Source organism: Petaurus breviceps, unplaced genomic scaffold, assembly GCF_028583685.1.
Source record: "Petaurus breviceps papuanus isolate PSGF00001 unplaced genomic scaffold, PetGlider_PUasm1.0 90701, whole genome shotgun sequence".
Lineage (NCBI taxonomy): Eukaryota > Metazoa > Chordata > Mammalia > Diprotodontia > Petauridae > Petaurus > Petaurus breviceps.
In genome coordinates this window covers 8,376,860-8,389,238 of record NW_027187316.1, presented here as the reverse complement: position 1 = coordinate 8,389,238, position 12,379 = coordinate 8,376,860, and the positions used below count along the sequence as shown (strand labels likewise).

General features: G+C 41.8%; 1 long non-coding RNA gene across 1 annotated transcript; it reads right to left on the bottom strand.

The window, feature by feature from the left end:
* Positions 1-5,435: 5,435 nt before the first annotated feature.
* LOC138144494 (uncharacterized) lies at positions 5,436-12,361 on the bottom strand. Its single transcript, XR_011163972.1, has 3 exons — positions 12,074-12,361; positions 10,969-11,032; positions 5,436-6,347 (listed from the first exon to the last, which is right to left on the bottom strand). It is a non-coding gene; the product is annotated as an uncharacterized lncRNA (long non-coding RNA).
* Between the last annotated feature and the right edge of the window lie 18 nt (positions 12,362-12,379).

The window sequence follows — 12,379 nt, the reverse complement described above, 5'->3', positions numbered from 1 at the left end:
GTGTGTGTGTGTGTGTGTGTGTGTGTGTGTGTGTGTGTGTGTGTGTGTGTGTGTGTGTGTGTGTGGGTGTGGGTGTCGATGTCTGTGTCTGTGTGTTGGATTAGCACTAGGTAGACTCTAAGGCTCTTTCTGGCCCTAAATCTATTATCCTATGATCCTGAATTATAAATATTGAGTCCACAAATTCTATGGGGATGTAAAATATTGGAAGGATTGATGGCAGGTGTGGTGAATCAGAGAAGACTTCCTGAAAGCTGTATGTAGTTGGGGAAGCATTGAACAGAATTTAGAAGAGAATTATATTCTGGCAGAGGGTGGTGATGGCATGAGGGTAGATAAGGGGAAAGGAGGAGAACTGTATTGTCTGATAGGAAAAGGAGAAGAGGACAGAGAGGAGTCTGCTGCTAAGAGTGTAAGGAGCTAGGTGGAGACAGACAAATGAGTCCTTTGGTGCAGTTGTAGGAGGGTGGGGTGGGTTGAAGTCATGCTCATGTCTTTGGCCTGCCTCCAAAGGAAGCAGATACTGGTGGGGCCCCTCAGTCCTAGCCTTCTGCTTGGCCTGGTCCACTGACAGTGAAGTCATTAGAGTGGTCTGTATAGGGAGCATCCTAAGGCTGAGGCAAGAAAGTTCACATTTGCCCCTCCTACCCCATCTGTTTTTTTTCTTTTAAGCACAATTTGCTCCCTACCACCCCCACCCATCAACCACCTGCTACTTTTGCCCTCCTGATGATTATTGGCTATTAATGGCTTGGCCCCACCCAGGCCTTCTTTCCCCAGATATTAACCCATGCTCCGACCTTTCCTTATACCCTCCTCCCATTGGAATGGTTTGTGTCCTTTCCCCATCAGGATCTCTTAGTCTTTGGGGTAATTGAACCATTGGGATTTATTTTTACCCTTCCAGATCTATAGATTCCCAGACAGATAGAACATTTATTACATGCTTACTTTGTGCCAAGGACTATACTAAGTGCTGGAAATATAAATAAAAGAAAAAAAGTTGCTGACCTTAAGGAGCTTACATTTTAATAGGGGGAAAGACAACATATAGAGGGAAGTTGGGAATTGTGGGAGGGGGAGGAAGGCAAAAGGGGTGTGTGTCTGGGGACCTCATGAAATCTGCTCCAGGGACTCACCAATTCAGAACAGGCCTCAGGGTAGAGGCATCTCTGGGATGAAAAGACTGCTGGAGAAGAGGTAGAGAAATTAGATGGGGAAAGAAGGCAGAAATGGTTGATATCACCTTGGTTAGAGCCAGTAGGGGAGGGTTTCTAACCCTAGAGTTAGCAGGCACCCTTCTAAGGAGGTCAGGATAGTATCCAGGGCTTTAGGACACAGCTGCACAGCTGTTCATTCCCTGCCCCCCCCCATCCCAAAGGGGATACAGGACAGGATGAACTCCATAGACACACACCCCTTTACCCTTGAAGGCTGCTAATTGGTTCAAACAGCCTTATTCCCTTAAGCTGAAAAAGCACCATCCTCTCTTCACTGGTTCCACCCTTGGGCTGGTATTCAGAGAAGTAAGAGATGAAGTTATAGGAGAGATGTTCATCCCTGTATGTGACAGAAGGATGGGGCAGGCATCTTAATATCAGCTTGGCAGTCTTGAGAGGTAGGTGTACTGGGGGGGCCCAGAGAGATATGCATGGGACCTGGGAAGGAAGATGTTGGGGGAGGAGTGATCTAGTTTTTCAGCACTCAGAACTTTGCTTCATATTTTACAGAAAAAATTGAGACCATTTGCCAGGAATTTACCTTTCTCCTGTCTTCTATCCTATCACTCATGTGCTTTCTGCCACTCTCCTCCTTCACCCCTGTTTCACATGATGAAGCTAACCTTCCCCCTTGCCCCTCTCCCTATCCAAGTGATCCCATTTCTTCCCATCTCCTCCAACAGACTGCCCCGTCTGTTATCCCCATTCTTTCACTAATTCAGTCTCTCTCTATCTACTGGCTCATGTCCTACTGTCTACAAACATGCCCATGTCTCCCCTCAGTTGACGCTTCTGTCACCACTATCTTCCTATATCTTTTCTGCCTGTTGTAGCTAAATTCCCTGAAAAGGTCATCTACAGTTGGTGCCTCCACTTTCTTTCCTCTCAGTCTCTTCTTAACCCCATACTCTTCACTTTAGTGACACCAGCCTCCTGGCTAATCCATAAACAAGAAACTCCATCTCTGGACTCTGGGCCTTTTCTTTGGCTGTCCTCCACGTGAGGAATGTTCTCCTACTTCCACTCTGCTCCCTTTCCTGCTTCTTTTATTTGTTGTTGTTCCATCATTTCAGCTCTGTCCAAGTCTTCATGACACTTTTTGGGGTTTTCTTGGCAAAGATACTAGAGTGGTTGGCCATTTCCTTCTCCAGCTCATTTTACACATAAGGAAACTGAGGCAAGCAGGTAAGCGACTTGCCCAGGGTCACACAGCTAGTAAGTGTCTGAGACCAGATCTGGGATTTGAACTCAGGAAGATGAATCTTCCTGACTCCAGGCCCAGTGCTCTAACCACTACATCACCTAGCTACTGATTTCCTTTAAGTCCCAATTAAAACCCCACCTTCTAAAGGAAGCCTTTCCTAATCCTTCTTAATTCCAGTACTTTCTTTCTTTCTTTTAATTATTTCTTATTTATTCTATATATAGCTTGCTTTGTATATATTTGTTTCCATAATGATAATGATTCCTGAAGTGAAGCAATGTCACCTGTTGGATAAGGAGTTAATTTGCAAAGCCACCCTACAAGATTATATTTTGGAAGGAAAAGATGGGGCTCAATAGTTAAAGAAATTAATTCAGGCTTTTCACTGGAAGGTAAAATACTGAAGCTAAGACTTAAATATTTTGGCCACATAATGAGAAGACAGGACTCATTGAAAAAGACCCTGATATTGGGAAAGATTGAAGGCAAAAGGAAAAGGGGATGGCAGAGAGACTGACAGATAGTGTCATGGAAATATGGTACATGAACTTGGACAGACATCAAGATATAGTGAAAGATAGAAGGCTCTGGCATGCTATGGTTCATGGAGTCACAAAAAGTCAGACATGAGGGGGGGCGGGGCCAAGATGGCAGCCTACAAGTGGGAATATTCCATGAATGTTCCCCAAAACCACCTAAATACTTATAAAATATGGCTCTAAAAAAATTTTAGAGCTACAGAACCCACAAAGTGACAGAGAGAAACAACTCTCCTGCTGAAGGCAGCCCAGCAGGCCGTCAGGAAGGGTCCATTGCATCATTCTGGGAGCTGAGCCCAGCCCTGCATGAGCCTGAGGTTTTAGCCCCAAGGTGGCCCAGACCAGCAGCAGCTGGAGCAGACCTCAGGAGAGTGGATCACCAGCAGCTGTGGTGGTTGCCAGAATTATCAACCCCAAAATGCCAAAGATAAAGTAAAAGGTCAGTGAAGAACTCTGCTGGAACTGGGAGGGACAGAGGTGTGGTCCGGCCTCAGCCCCCAGAGTGAGAAGCTTCAGAGGCACTGCAGCACTGCCACAGTGGTGCAGCCACCTCCATGTGGCTGCTTCAGAGCTCCTGGTCTGCAGATTGTGGGGGGACTAAGAGACCATTCTGGGGGGTAATCGCTCTTGCCTTGACCTGCCTGGATCTGGATCGCTGTTTTGGGTGGAGGTCCTGGGGTGTGTGACCAGTGAGCTGGAGCTTGTGGGGGGCTACAGAGAGGGCACCCAACTAATAGCTCTGGCAGCTGAGAAAACCCCAGCAATTGGGACAAAGATCCCTCCTCTGGAAGTAGAGCTTTACTGTGGCAAAGAGCTCAAAAGTCAAATAATTGAGTGGCAACATGAGCAAGCAAAGGAAGCAAAGCAAGCACAGCATTCAAACCTTAGATTCCTTTTTTGGGGACATAAAGGATCAAAGCATGGAACAGGAGGAAGACAATGAAGTCAGAACTCCTGCCCCAAAAGCTTCCAAGAAAAATATGAATTGGTTACAGGCCATGGAGGAGCTTAAGAAGGATTTTGAAAATCAAGTAAGAGAAGTGGAGGAAAAATCGGGACAGGAAATGAGAATGATGCAAGAAAATCATGGAAAGAGAGTCAACAACCTGACTGAAGAAAATAACATCTTAAACAACACATTAATTCAAATGGCAAAAGAGGCCTAAAAAGCCAATGAGAAGAAGAGTGCCTTAAGAAGCTGAATTTTCCAGATGGAAAAAGAATTTCAAAAGCTCACTGAAGAGAATCATTCCTTCAGAATTAGATTGGAGCAAATGGAAGCTAATGACTTTATGAAAAATTAAGATACTATAAAACAGATCCAAACAAATGAAAAAATAGAAGACAATGTGAAATATCTCATTGGAAAAACCATGACCTGGAAAATAGATCCAGGAGAGATCATTTAAAAATTATTGGACTACCTGAAAGCCATGATCAGAAAAAGAACCTAGAAATCATCCTTCAAGAAATTCTCAAGGAAAATTGCCCTGATGTTTTAGAACCAGAGGGCAAAATGAGGTTGAAAGAATCCACCCATTACCTCCTGAAAAAAGATCCCAAAAAGAAAACTCCTAGGAATATTATAGCCAGGTTCTGGAGTTCCCAGATCAAGGAGAAAATATTATAAGCAGCCAAGAAGAAACAATTTGAATATTGTGGAAACACAATCAGGATAACACAAGATCGAGTAGCTTCTACATTAAGGGATTGAAGGTCTTGGAATATGATATTCTGGATGTCAGAGGAGCTAGGATTAAAACCAAGAATCACCTACCCAGAAAAACTGAGTATAATGTTTCAGGAGAAAATATGGTCATTCAATGAAATAGAGGACTTTCAAACATTCTTGATGAAAAAAAAGAGTTGAATAGAAAATTTGACATTCAAATATAAGAAGCAATAGAAGCATGAGAAGATAAACAGGGAAAAGAAATCATAAGAAACTTATCAAAGTTATTTACATGCCTACATGGAAAAACAGTAATTGTAACTTATGAAACTTTTCTCAGTATGAGGATAGTTGAAGGGAATATAAATGTATATATATGTATACATAAATATATATGTCTATATAGGAGGGTATATATGCATATGAATACACATTTGAGTGTGTGTGTATATATGTGTACAGGTATACATAGAGGGTACAAGATCAATTGAATAGGAAGGGATGATATTTAAAAAATAAAATTAAGAGGTGAGACAGGAATATAATGAAAGGAGATAGGGAGAGACAGAACAGGGTATATTATCTCATATAAAAGAGGCAAGGAAAACTGTTACAGTGGAGGGGAAGAACAGGAAAGCAAAAGGGAGTGGGTCAACCTTACTTGTATTGAATTTGGCTTAAGGAGAGAATAACATGCACACTAAATTGGGTATTTTACCCTACAGAAAAGTAGGGGGGAAGGGGACAAAAGGGGATAGAAGGGAGGACAGATGGGGGGGAGGGTAGTTAGAAGCACACACTTTTTTTTTTTAAATTGGGGAAAAGTTTAATATTGCTACTTTTAGAGTACTAAAACACACAAAGTGAATCCAATAAAGATCCTTGTATTGATTCATATCAAGTATTAATTGCATGACCATCATAGCACCTCTTTACATTATCACACGATCACCAGAATTATCAACTGCTTTTAAAACTAAAAAGGGCATAGTCCAATATTTATAACTTGCACACTGTTACTATATAGAAACTAGGTGTATGGTACAGTGCTGTGAAAATGGAAGCCTGCAGATTTGACAAAGATGCCAAGTTATGTTTCAGACAATTTCAGTCAACTGGCAAATACTGTTGAAGCAAAATACTCAACACAGCAGGAAATAAAGGACAAAAAAGCATTCTATAACCAAATAAACATCTGATATTTCCTTTCCCTTTAAGAATACAAGTAAGGTCACTTTTAGCCTTGGAATGGATACATTTTTGCCTATGATGATCTTGCTAACTACTACACAATATATGATGTCCTCTGCTAGGATTATAGTTTAAGAAAGCCATAGTTACAAGAGGCATCTACTGTAATACCTAAAACTTCCTTTATGGCAATCATTATTGAATTCACTTGTCTTAAACAGTGAACAAGGGAAGATGGCCTCATGTTTCCTTTTCAGTAGTATGTTGAGGATCAAGTGGCTTGCAAGCAGCATGGTGGGTTTGAACATTTTGCAGTTTAGATCATTCTGTTGCGTTTATGAGTTGGTGAGTCTGTAATGACATCCCCACATTGGGCTGAGGTACTCTTTCTAGTTCCACCATTGTCCAAGCGGAGTGCCATTTCTTCTGATATGAAAGCGTTCAAATCCACATCATGGAGTCCATTTCTCCCTCGACTAGCATTCGACCCACTGCTTACATGAGTAGGAGAGCCTGGAGTACTTGAATGAACAAGAAGCACACACTTTTGAAAAGGGACAGGGTCAAAGTAAAAAATAGAACAAGTGGGGGGCTGGATAGGATGGAGGGAGATATAGTTAGTCTTTCACAATATATCCACTATGGAAATGTTTTGCGTAACTACACATGTATAACCTATATTGAATTGCTTATCTTCCCATTAAGGGTGGGTGATGAGGGAAAAAGGGAAGGAATCTGGAATTCAAAGTTTTAAAATCAAATGTTTTGAACAATTATTATTATTATTATTGTTTTACATGCAACTGGGAAATGATATACAGGCGCTGGGGTATGGAGATCCATCTTGCACTACTGGAGAGTCAGAGGGGGAATGGGGGAAGATATAGGAGAGAGCAGATTGGGGGAGGGGGTATTCAGTGGGATTGTTGTTTTGGGATGGTGAGTAGGGGAAAGACAGGGAGAAAATTTGTAACTTAAAGTCTTGTGGAAATGAATGTAAACTAAAAATAAACATAAAATTTAATTTAAAAAAAGTCAGGCATGACTGAACAATGAGAAGAAACAGCAGGGTATTGTGGATAGAGAGCTGGACTTAGAGTCAAGAACAGAGGTTCAAATTTTGCCTCAGACACTAACTGTGTGACCCTAGACAAATTAGTTAACCTCTCTGGGCCTCAGTTTCCTCATCCATAAAATTAAGGGGTTGAACTCAGGGATCTTTAAGGTTCCTTCAATTCTAGATCAATTGCCCAGGGTCTTACACTTGAAGGATTTGTGATCCACTCTCTGATGGAGATTTTAACTGTACTGCCTAGTTGGGAGATAATTTAAAAGTCTCTGAGGACAAAAATTAACCACTGCCTCTCATACACACACCTCCATTGTCAACCTGGCAGTGAGCACCTTTTTTACTTACATGGGCTCATCTTGAAATGGTAGTCATTCAATCATTGGACTTTTCCAAGTTTTATAGGACAAATAGTCAACTAACAAATGTTTATTAAACCACAGGGATAAGTCCAGAGAATTACATAATCCCTATTAGAAAGGAGCTTATATCCTAAAGGGGAAGCCGACAAGGGCATATCAAAATAAATAAAGCAAAAAATAAAGTTAATAAATACAATATATACAAGAGGGTTAAATACAAGGCAGCTTGAGTCACCTCCAGGCTATGACAAAGTATGAGAAGAGGACTTTGGTAAAGGTAACTAAGTTTATACAACTAGCAAGTAGCTAGTTCAAATGTTTAAGTGGGAATTTGAGCCCAGCTCTCAGATTCCAAATCCAGTGCCCTTTCCACTATTACATGCTGAAAGTAGTAAAGTCTATGATCTATTGTTCAGTGATATTGCTGTAAAAATAGGGATTTAGGATGGTTAAGAGGGGATTTAAAAGTCAAGGGCAGAGGGAGAGTAGAGTATATTGAGATCTGTTGGTGGGGGGGGGGAGTGGTCCACTTTACTGTCTGTTTAGAGTGAAATCTCTTTAGATGGAGAGATGAAGCTAGGTGCCTGGGCATCCTGACTTGGAACCACTTAGGAAAGTCTTCTGGACCTTGGTCTAACTTGGTACTGGTGACAGAATTGAGCCCTGGAGTAAACTGGAGTCAAATTAGGTATTAAAGCTTTCAGAGTATTAAAAAAGAGAATAGAAAAGGATAGAATGGAGATTACAAGAGAAAGGACCAGTCAATATATGGTGAAAGAATTTGGGAAGGTGTTGTCTTCATTAAATTTGGAGTGCCATGTACTGTCCATTTGATCATTAACTAAATCAGTAATGGGAAAAGGATATTACTATACCTACCTTCAAGAGTAAAATAACTTCATGAGAAACAAATAGAATGATTTTCTTTAATTTTTACAATTCATAACGAAAAACCTAGACAATACTAAGTCTGTTAAAAATACCTGATGGAAGGTTAGGATGTTGTAAAGGGAAAAAGAGAGTTACCTTGGAATTAAGAGATTTGGGAGAGCCTGAGCCTATGCCTGTTGTTTTCAGACTGTGAGGGAATTGCCCCCTTGGGATGGAGGGCTTCACAAGGATGCCAGTTGAATTGGTGGAGGGGCACAGTGGTGTAAAAAGCACTACACTTGCAATATGGAGACCTTGTTTGAATCTCAACTCTGTTATTTCCTAGTTATATGACCTGGGGTTAGTCACTTAAATTCTCTGAGTTTCTGTTTTCTCTTTGGTAAAATAGGGATTATAATATTTGCATTATTTACCTTATGGAGTTATTGTGGGAAAAAGAAACCTTTACCTTTAAAAGAGTGGTATAGAAATATGAGTGTTCATTAATGATAACTGGGGATGGGGAAGTAAAACTGGGAAAGTTTGCTGTCTTAGGAACTCCTAATGGAGCTCTGGATGATTATAGCCTGTGGAGTGATTGGATCAGGGTGAACAGGATGGTGAAGAGTCCCAGAATCAAGAAAGGTCAATCCTGGTGATATTTAGCCTAAAGAGAAGACTTGGAAGGAACAGGAAAGCCATCTTCAAATATTTGAAGGACATTCACTTGGAAGAGGGATTAGATTTGTTCTACCTGATCTCAAAGGGCAAAAGCAGGAACAATGGGTGACAATTTTAAAAAGGGTGAATTTGAGATCAGGAAAAACTTCCCTAGAGATCTATCCCAAAGTATAACAGGCTGCTGTTGGAGGCAATGGGATCTCCCTCCCTGGAGAGCTTCAGAAAGGCTGGATAATTTGTAGTTTTCTTTCCACCTCAGAGTCTGTAATTCTTGCTTGTTTGGTTCTGACTCTATGGCCCTAGGCCATTCTCCTGGGTCTTAGACCCTAAGCTATATGGATTACCCCTCAAGTTTACCTGGTACTCCTTATCCCTCAACTAGTCAGGCTGGTCCCCAGAATGCCAAAAATGGGGAGAATGGTATATGTGGGAAGGGGGACAGAGAGATGCAAACACTTTCTCTCTTCCTTATCCCCACCCCCAATATTTTGAGGTGGCCAGGATGGAAGACCAGAGAAGAAGGAATAGAGGAAGAGGAGGAGAAGGAGAAGGGGGAGGGGAGGAGGAAAAGAATAAAAAAGGTCAGGGAGCTTGGAAAGGGAAAAGAAAGAATGAAAGGAGAGAAGAGAGGAAAGGAAGTTTGGGTAAAGGAAAGCGGACAGAAAGAAGGGAAATGGGGGAAGAGAGAGAATACAGGGAAGGAAGAGTGAGGGAGAGGCAAAAGGACAGAAGGGACAAGAAGGGAAGACTTGGGAAGATGACATAAGGAATGGGCAGAAGACAGAGAGAAGGTTTGAGGGACAGGAGAGAGGGAAGAGAGATTTGGTCAGGTCACAGACTGGAAGAAAAGAAGGGAAGAAGAGAGAAGAGGAAAAGCCTTGGGGAGAATGGAGAACTGAAGACAGAAGGAACAGAGAGGTAAGGGAAGGAAGAGAAGGGTGGAGAAAGAGGAAAGAGGGGCAATGTAGGGCAGAACCAGCAGGGGTCACTGCAGTCCTAAGTAACCCCAAGGGAGGTCTTGTCTCCCTACCATGAGTCACCTCACCTCATCCTTGGCCCCCCCCCCCCCATTAACCCTTATTGTACTATACCTAAGGAAGGGAGGAGCAGTTCCTTAGGTTAATTAAAAGATGGTTCTGGGTGTTGGGAAGTGGAGCTTGCCCAAAAGTTTTATGTAAGCTGCAGTGTGAACATTGAATAGGGAAAGGTCAGAGGGCATGGGTGTGTTTGTGGGGTGGCATCAGGCCAGTGTCTGTGGGTTGGAGAGGAGGGTGGGGCCATATTGTTTGTCTCCTCATTCTTCCACAAACTGAGGTTAGGCATAAGAAAATTCTCAAAGAATGTCAGGGGTAGGAGGGGCCTAGGGATCCTCTCAGCTTTCCCTACCCTCTCATTTTATAGAGGAGGAAACTGAGGTACAATTCAGTTAGCTGTCATTCTCATGCAAGAACAACATAAATAGTAAAGCCAGGAGTTGAGCTCCAACATCTTAATTCCTAGTACAGCATTCTTTCCATTCCCATCACCTCACAGTGGAGCTAGTTTACCAAGGACGTGTTTTGAAAACCTTTTCTATAAATTAACATTGGACAGATGCTCATCTGGGCCTGATGAGGACTCACTTTCCTCATTTGTAAAATGAGTAGGGCAGGACTGGGGACAGATACAGATGAGGTTAGATTAGATACTCTCTAACATCCCCTCCAACTCTAATAATCTGTTTCTTCCACTTTGAAGGTCGAGCAATGATGGAGATGACCTCTAACTATCACACTAAGAAAAAAGGTAGTGTGACAGAAGGAAGGAAACATGCATTTATTAAGTGCCTACTATGTACCAGGAACTGTGCTAAGTATTTACAAATATGATCTCATTTGATCTTCACAACAACCCTAGGAGGGAGGTGCTATTATTATTTCCACTTTGCAGGTGAAGAAACTGAGGCAAAAAGAAGTTACATAACTTGCCCAAGGTCAGACAGTAAATATCTGAGGCTGAATTTGAACTCACATTTTTCTGATTCCAGGCCCAATTTTCTATGCACTAGGCCACCTAGATGCCTCTAGTGTTAGATGGAACACAACACACATACAGCTAAGGAAATAAAAAAATATCTGCATGGTAATAAAAAGTAATTTCCAAGAAGGAAAGAGTACTAACCAATGGGGAGACCAGGAAAGGCCTCATGGTTGGGCTTGCACCCTAAACTGTGCTCTGAAGGAACCTGGAGAAAAGAAAATGTGGAGTTAGGGAGATAGAGTGATTCAGTAGGAAAACCCTCTGACCTGTAGTCAGAGGACCTGAGTGGGGATCCAGTCTCCACTCTGTCACTTTCTTGTATAGCCCAGGGCAAGTCACTGCTATTCCTTACCCTTAAAAAAGGTATTGGGTGAGATGACTCCTAATGTTCCGTTTAGTTTCAAATCTATTATCCCATAAGCTCCAGTCATATAACCTCACCCAGCCTCCTCATTCTTCAGAACAAGATGCTCTCCACAATCCCACCTAGTTCTAAATCTTCTGACCCAAGGTCACACAGTTAATTAGTGGCAAAGTCAGGTCTTTTGACCCAAAGTCCAGTGTTTTTTCTTGTGGAGCTGAGGGGGTTACCCATTAAGCTGTTATCAGTCATTAATACCTCAGTATGAATGAATTTGTCAGACCTTTCCAAAGGTGAGTGCAGTTGGGGCAGCTTTGATTGGTGCAGGGTGGAGGAGAGGGTGTAGAAAGGCCCACAGCACAGAAACCTCATGCTTTCTAGAATTTCTAGTGGGGGGGGGGAACATGTGGCCTTGAGGCCACATATGGCCCTCTAGGTCCTTGGGTGCAGCCTTTTGACTGAGTCCACGTTTTGCAGAACAAATCCTTTTATTAAGGGGATTTGTTCTGTGAAGTTTGGATTCAGTCAAAGGGACACACTTGAAGACCTAGAGGGCCACATGTATCCTTGAGGCTGCAGGTTCCCCACCCATTTTCTAGTCAGTCCAGACTCATAAGGCCACCTTGTTCTGAATGCAGTCCAAAATTTTTCCCAGTTCTGATTTGTTATAAAATCTAAGAATGATCTCCTCAGAATTGCTTTTTCAGTATATACTTAAATATATGAATATGTTATGTATATATAATGTGCAGAAATATATGTACATATAAGTTATATGTACATATATACACATATTCACATATACACATGTATATATGTCAGGTGTCAGGCCTGTTGTCAAGAAGATTTATCTTCCTGAATTAAGACCTGGATTCAGATACTTACTAGTTGTGTGACCATGGGCAAGTCACTTAACCCTGTTTCCTCAGTGTCCTTGACTGTAAAATGAGCTGGAGAAGGAAATGACAAAACCATTCCAGTATCTTTGCCAGTAAAACCTCAAATGGCATCACGAAGAGTCAGACATCTGAAAAATGACTGAACAACAAAAATATTTATAGCATATTTTTTTTTCTCTGTAGCAAATTTCATTCTACAGGTGACCAGTAGGTACTCTGAATCCTGCTGGGCCTACAATAAGACTTTCCTCCCTCTCTTCTTCCCACATATCTAATATTGTAGGAGTCTTCC